The 8099-nt window shown below is 44.3% G+C and overlaps 1 pseudogene; it reads left to right on the top strand.

The window, feature by feature from the left end:
* Positions 1-5161: 5161 nt before the first annotated feature.
* LOC144824733 (small ribosomal subunit protein uS14 pseudogene) lies at positions 5162-5311 on the top strand (annotated as a pseudogene).
* The last annotated feature ends 2788 nt before the right edge of the window (positions 5312-8099 follow it).

The following is an 8099-nucleotide window of genomic DNA, read 5'->3' as shown; positions in this document are numbered from 1 at the left end:
GCAGTCACACTACGGCACAGGAACGTGTTATCTGATTAGGTCATAACGCTTGAGATCTAATTAGACAAGCGACATTCCTCCAGCCCCTGATAAGGCATACGACGTTCTCATAACAAATCAAACCTATGACAACCTGGATAATCCGTGCGGCCATTGTTTTGATTTCACAGAGAACTTTAGTAAAGAATGTGCTAACGAGCAAGTCGTATGACATCTTTATTGACGTACCTATGTCCATCCTTACGTCAATCCCGGCACCTTTAAGGTATAAATATTGCCGACCTTGCCCTATGCAAACACACGCGTGGTGACAAGACGGAGCAGCCATACTTGCCGAAGCCGAGAGCAGAAGCAGACCCCGCTGGCAGCAGCCCTGCCTTCCTGACGCGCTGAGAGACGCGCTGCTATCTCAAGCCGAGAGACCCAGCACCGGCGCTTCCGGGTAGCCCTCGCAGGCAGCCTGGAATATCGAGAGCAGAGAAAGAGATACCATTCCTCATTCATCCTAAATTCCAGGTACAGAACTGAATAACCCCTCACAGAGAATTCTTTAGTTATTCACTTGGCAAAAACAAACTTAACTTAAACTGTAACTTTCTATTCCCGCCCACGCATTAGACTTAGGTCAGGTACACGGGGTAGGCGTATTTAGAAACACCAGTTGAGTACGTTTAGTCAAATGTATATGTGTATGTAAATATATTTTAATCATTTCAAACATCATATGGCTCAGAAACCATATCAATGTTTTTACAGTATTATTTTATACTATTGCTTTTAATGTATGCACTTTACTTAACTATAAGTATTGCAATAATATCGATCCATTTCTCTTGTACGAGAAAAGAGACTGATCAATAAATAACATCTTTTATTGAACACGCCCGTCTCTTCCTTTTCTCTACATTCTGATGAGACTAAGAATGCACGTACTGACTGAGTAAAATAATTGCCTTGTGCTCACACGACTCTTGAGATTGACTCTTGATTAGGGGAGAGCAAAGTTGTCATGTTCTATGGTTGTCAGAAACTAAATCCCTTCTTGTCTAATCAGGGAAGTTAATCCTTCCTTGAACATTCGAGAAAGTTTCTAGCGAACTCTGAGCTTAGCTGGCAAACCCAAAAATTAAGTCTAGTATCGACAGTAGTAGACCTAGTTAACGTCTGGCCTAGGCCTTTACTGCTGTAGGTACTATTCCAATGCGCAGAGCCTATTGGGAAAATAGGAGCTACACTACAACGCTATGCAGTCGGAGTACAAAAAAGCCATTCTTAAGGCCAAGACTTCCTATTTCTCTGGCAAGATTCTCCTGGCGGAGAACCAACTGAGGGAAATTTTTGCAACTGTGTTCGAACTGGCTACTTCGGACAGAACCACTGCTAAACCTGTCCCCTCTCAAACCTTGTGCGATTCCCTTAATGACTTCTTCATTAACAAGATTGAAGTCATTAAGTCTAATATTCCGTTCCCCTCCCCGGCATTCGTTGATATTATCCCGTCACCCAACATCTGTCATTTGGATCAATTGGCGCTGCTCTCTGAAGAGACTTTTCTTTCCATCCTTCCCAGCGTTAAATCTGGATCCCCTGCGGATGTTTGCCCTGCCCACATTTTGAGTCAAATTTTCCAGATTTGTCCACTCCCCCCCTTAACCTTTCTTAATGAATCCCTCAGAAGCGGAACTGTCCCTACTTTACATAAGTCGGCAACGATAGTCCCAATTCTAAAAAAGCCAGGAGCAGACCCCACAGTCTTATCCAATTACCGTCCCATTTCCCTTCTCCCCTATTTGGCTAAGGTCCTTGAGCGGCACATCACAAAAATGTTGAGTACCTTTGTAGAAGCCAGTGGGTTTCTTGCTCCCTCTCAAGCTGGTTTTCGTCCCCTTCATTCCACGAGAAGGTGGTAGTATCCGTTATGGATACACTCAGGGAGGGGCTTGATTCCAACCTCCCACAGGCGCTGATTCTCCTCGATCTCTCTGCCGCCTTCGACACGGTTGATCATACCATCCTTCTTTCCCGTGTCGAGGCGGCAGGTATCGGGGGTTCCGCCTTGACCTGGGTTAGGTCGTGCCCAGGCCGTCCATCTGGCGGACTTTTCTTCATCAGCCTACAAGGTAAAATGTGGTGTTCCCCAGGGCTCCTCTCTTTCCCCTCTTCTTTTTAATTTGTATATTTTCCCACTTATTTTTGCGTTGCAACAGATGGAGGTCACAGTGTTTAATTACGCTGATGACCTCCAGCTTATTTTTAATTTATCCAACTCTTCCTCTTCCATTTCTAACTTCCAGTCAGTGATGGTATTCATCAGGGATTGGATGAATTCCAATCATTTAAAACTTAACCCTGATAAGACCGAGCTGATCCTGACTGGTGGTAAACTCAATCCTTGGTCCTCTGCTTTCTGGCCTTCCTCACTTGGTTTTGCTCCTCTCCCTTCTTCTTCTGTTAAAACCCTGGGGATCACTCTGAATCAGCAGCTCACTCTTCATTCACATGTGAGCACGGTGGTTTCAGTTTGTTTTTTTATGTTGCGCACCATTCGAAAAATTTCACGTTTCTTTACACTCCCAGCCCTCAAACTTATCCTTATGGCGATGGTACTTTCACGCCTAGACTATGGTAACGCACTACTAATGGCATTCCCATCTATGCCCTGCGCCGACTTCAGCTGGTGCAGAACCAAGCTGCCCGCTTGGTATTTAGCTTACCTAGATCTCAACATATTACCCCTGTCCTCTTTTCCCTTCATTGGCTTCCCGTTAAAGAGCGTGCATTGTTTAAACTTGGCTGCCTCACTTTCCAGGCTCTTGCTGGGACAGCTCCAGCTTTTATTAAATCCCTTATTCACCCGTATAGGCCCAGCAGACACTTGCGCTCTTCCGCCCTCTCTCTTCTGGTAGTTCCTCACTTTCGGAGGAAGAGGTCGGGAGGATGTAGGTTTGCTGTTCTTGCCCCTTCCTTCTGGAATTCCTTACCTTTTCCTATCCGCTCATCAGTATCTTACACGGAGTTCCGAGGGAAGTTGAAAACCTTCTTGTTCCAACAAGCCTTCTCAACTTAAGTCATTCTGAGCTCGTAATTTGAAATTGATTTGACCCCACAGCGCCATGAAACCGGATGGTATACGCGCGTTCTATAAGTACGTTAAATTCAATTCAAATTCAGAAGCACATGAAGGGGAGCGTACAGGGACTAGGTCACTGGTATGGGTTCTGGATGTCAAGGGCACTGCAACAGTGGGACACTGATTGGGTGACTGAGATGCACAGACACATCACAGGGCCTGCAAGAGATAGACATGGGGTCTGGGAGACACAAACACAAAGACTGCCTGTTTCAGTAGAGCCATGGGATCATAAATATTGTTTCATGTTCTACCTGTGGAAAGAAATAGCTATTAGATTCATTTAAAATTGGAAAAGTGCACGTATTGTAAAAAAAGTGAAACAAGATGAAACGTTTAAAATGGTAGATAGCTACAAATGTTAAACGTATAGTTTAGATTTCAATAGAGAAGAAAGTAATACTGTTAGAAGTTAAAAGTAGGGCTAAAGCAAAAAGCAAGCAAGTTAATTTAACCGGAGCGGGAGACATGTTTTGATAAGACCAGAACACGTAGATCAGTGTAAGATGAAGACACAGGTACAGGAAATGAGAGACACGGACATAGAGACTGGTATGCAGAGACAAGCAGGACTTGCTTGAGCCTCCAGTTCATCCCAGTTCGCACTAAGAAAAAAAAAAAAAAGTATTGTCAACGCATCATCTTGCTTGTAAGAGGAAAAGTAAATGTGTTGATCCAATGTAACAATCGTACTCTGGCGGTGCTTTTTCAGCTGTCCCGCTTAAAATATCCAGTGGGAAGCCAGATATTGATAGCTGGACACAGTGAGGATTCTATGTCTAGGTTTGACTTACCTGAGGTACCGGCAATGCCACAATGTACTCGAATACGAGTCTGGCAGTCCATGGGCTGCCAAACTCGCGGGGCGCAGTGGTGGTAGTCTTCCAACCGCCCTATTACAATTAGGGCAGTCGGACTGCCATTGCCCCATCACAGCCGCCAGGGAAATGCTGTTTCCTGGCAGTAGTGCGGTGGTGCAGAGGCAGCAACATGTTTGGTGGGACCTCCGCGGTCCCACCAAGCATATTACAAGTTTCCTTTCCGTCACGTTTTCATGGTGGTTCCTCCTCCATGAAAACCGTGGTGAAGAGGAAACAATGGGGAACTCTACAGGCCCCCCTGTTGACTCTGGGCCATGGGATGCATGAACAGGGGCATAACATGTGCCCTCCTATGTGCCTGCACCCCACTTCTTACACAGCATGGACTTTACAGTCCTTGCCATGCTGGAACTGATTTTGGCCTTCCCATTGAGGTGCCTATTTTTTGAGGCAATGCCATGGGAAAGTCAAAAAATGCCCGCTAGACACGAGAAACACTCAGAATCTGGCAGGCTTCTCAGTGCGGCGGCGGAGTGGACCCGGCACTGCACCGCTAAACTCGTAATCACTAAATATTCAACTCGTGTAAGAAGCTTGTGACTGTGAAGAAAGGCCACAGAAATGGAGAACAACTCCTACAGGCATAGAAACCTCCTAGGCTGGATGAAGGTGAAATCAGGAGGGTTGTAGATTGAAATCTCATAAGGGAAAGCACAAAACAGCACTGAGTGAGACAGGGCTGAGCAGTAACAAAACATAAGGAGACATATATTTCTAAAAGAGCTCAAAGAGATTCCTATCCTCAGACGGGTTTCTCAATCATATCACAGGAAGTATTGTAGCCATCTTGAATTGTTCTTCCATAAACATTTAATATGGATGAGAAGCTATGGAATTTGTGGTATTAAATACAGGTTAGCAGATACAAATGTCAGCCATAGTGGCACCGTACAGGGTGTGCCTGCAAACCCGTGCAAGACCTCAGTAGCCATCCTCCCACATTCCACCGAAGAGCTGTGTTGCCAAAGAGGTGGAACTCACTGTCCTGCTCCAGTGTGAAAGAGGAAAAACATCACAGCTTCACTCAGCCGGCAGGCAACAAACCAGAGAGGCATTCCCTGGAAAGGCAAATATGGTCAAATGCTGACACTTCTGCCATGCTTCTAAGGCATAGCAAATCTTTGCTTTTCGCGATCTGTGAAAGAACAAGATGGGTCACCTACAGCTCTACTGGAGCCACCCGAGGAAGTTCGGACAGGGTTCCCGATCTTGTCGCGTGTGCTCGAACAAGCATGGACTGATTCGCAAGTATGGTTTGACCATGTATGCCAAAGATATCGGCTTTGTAAAGTTGGACTAAACTAGTGTAAAATTACGGCTGCATGGACGCCGGAGGAAAGAGCGACAAAGAAAGGAAAGCTATGGATATGCACAAAATGGACTATGCTCCCACTGTTTGCCTAGCATTTGCCACATCCTACTTAAATGGCAGTCCAGAAAAGGCTGCACAGTGGAAGAGTGTTTTTGCTCAGTGAACAGCTTGAAAATAAATGGTTGCATAGCAAATCTGCTGTCACTGCTTTTTTCACTCTAACGGCGCCTGTCATGGAGGCGGGATCTTCTTTGAGGGGACAATGCCAAACACACACCTATACACTCCAGATTTAGTTGCCTGGAATGCTCCAACTACTGCTACCGCTTGGCAGCTAAACAGGCAATCTCTAAATGACCAATTAAGTGTTATAACCTAAGTTATCCATACCCATGCTATTGTCATCAGAAAGATGTCTGCCTGCCTTGCATATACCCCCATGTTCGATTGGCAACTTTCTTCTTTATGCAACAGCCATCGGTGCTCTCATTTGGTTTTTGGAATTTCTCTTTCCATATACTCACTGGTGGCACTCAGCAGTAAAGACTTCTTTAGATTCTGACGTTATATTTTCTTTTCCTCAGTTCAGCTTAAAATCTCGGTGTATTCAATCAACAATTTCTTTGGAAACCTATGATTATTTCAATGAGCCAGGGATGGTCTGCCCTTCACCCCCTCCATTTCCCTTCTTTATCTGGTTCCTTTCTCTTTTTTCTTGCTCCATAGGCAATGGTAGAAAGCCCCTCACATTTAATAGCAACATCATTGAAACTGGTGGTCTTTGATTGCTGAATCTAAAAAACATGTTCCTGCCCAGCACTCATATTATAGGCCTCTCATTTGCGGTCTGCTTCACTCCACACCTTCACCTCATCTACAGATGTTCAGTGCCACATCTGCCTTCCGCCACTTCAGCTATTTGCCAACTTTGGGGCTTAAATACTTATTTTCATTGCTGCATAATTCTCCCCTTTGGGGAACCACCCATTGGACTTGTGCCTTGTGCTATTATGTAGCTGGTAATCAAAGAGCTTAATTTATTATGGATTTCCTGTCTTTTACCAGCTTTGTGGTACTTCCTGTTTTCAACACTTCACCCTTCTATAGCACCATTAAAACCCCCTCACAAACTTATTTAAACTCCACCTCCACTTTTATTTTGACGAAACCCTGCCAAATAGGATCCGTGTGCTTTCTTTTCTGACTTTTTCATGTTCTGTTTTTCCAAAATACAGACCGTAAATGATTCTGATCTGTGTGCTTATTTGCATCATGTTGTTATGTTTATTGAGTACTCTATTCTTTCATCTTGTAATTGACTTGCCATACCTATGGGCGCTTTCATGTCATTGGCAACCTTACACAACACTGTCTTATTCTAAGTGAATGCAAACCCAAAAAAAACACACAAAATGGCTTTAGCGTCTTTTGAGCTTCCACATCAACTTCTGACTTTAATGGTAAGGTATTTTTTTACTGTTCAGTGAAGACGAGAGCAGGTTGTCTTCGGGCAACGAATTGATGACGACTGTATTAAAAAGTAATCCGGCCGAGGAGCACACATTAACCCCCAGAGAATGATGGAAGTGCACTTCCGGAAGCTTGTATAGAGGGTGGCACAGTGGAAGGAACCTTTTTGAATAACAAGAGCACCCCAGTGAGGCAGCACAGCACAACACAAGGGTTTCCCACATTGTGCTAATGATGGATGGAGTCCAACGCCACCCTGAGTGACAGCTAAGTCATCTGGGAATAACCTGCCCATTATTGGCAAGCTAACTTTAGAGAGAGGAGTCCCTCAAAGCATCGAGGACAGAATGGAAGGGTAAATAATTAGACAGCACTCCTTAATGTTTGCCAATATGGGAAGTGTAACCCAATGTAAAGGATTTTAAACGTTATTGTGCATTCAGAGTGAGAGGTCAGTCTGCCTCGGTTACACACATTATTATTATGTTGCACGTGGCTTTTTGCTGCAAGAGTTAGGTTGATTGAAAAGTACAGCCAAGAAAGACGTCTCACGTTTAAAACGTGGACGTTCTAATACACTGGTGGACGGCCAGGGCCGTTGTTTCCAATTAAAAAAACACAGAGACCAGAAAACGAACAAAATTTGCCTTTGGTGCGAAAATATCATTTGCCTTTGGGCTTGTTTCGCAATTGATCATGTTTGAACAGAAGAGTGGAATATGTGAAAGACAGACAGACAGGCAGTATAAGAAAGCAGAAAAAAGGAGTGAGTGACAGACGAGGGAGAAAAATAGAATGAGAGAGAGGAATACTGAGGAAAAACGGGAAGAAGAGAAAGGGGGAAAAAGGCAATGAGAGGGAAAGAGGGAGACGATGAAAGAGGCCTACAATAGCTTTCATGTGGACTTTTCCCTTGCAAGTGAAGAAAACAGTGAACCCTATTGTGAGAGTTTGGTTTTTCCCATGAATCATTCATTTAGCATGTTGGCTCACCCTCGCCTTCTTAACCCTGAGCTAGGGAAAGGAGAAAGACAAGCAAGAAAAATAGTAAACTCCACACTGGATGGAGGGATGAAAAAAAGATAAAATTACAAATAAAGGTAGCAGCAGAGACAGTGGAATAAGGGTGAAAAGGAGGAGGAAGAGGAGGAAAAAACATGTCAGCAGCTGTCACCATCTAATGTACAAGATTGCTTAAGAAATCTTATTGTGGCAATCCTGGATGAGACAAGATGACAGAGAGAAGGAATATGAGAGAGGGTGACAGAGAACGAAAGATCGAAGCAATGAGGTACAGCAAGACAGA

The sequence above is a fragment of the Lissotriton helveticus genome, chromosome 3_1 (assembly GCF_964261635.1).
Source record: "Lissotriton helveticus chromosome 3_1, aLisHel1.1, whole genome shotgun sequence".
Taxonomy (NCBI): Eukaryota; Metazoa; Chordata; class Amphibia; order Caudata; family Salamandridae; genus Lissotriton; species Lissotriton helveticus.
The sequence above is the reverse complement of the archived record's forward strand: the minus strand, read 5'-3'. Positions and strand labels throughout refer to the sequence as shown.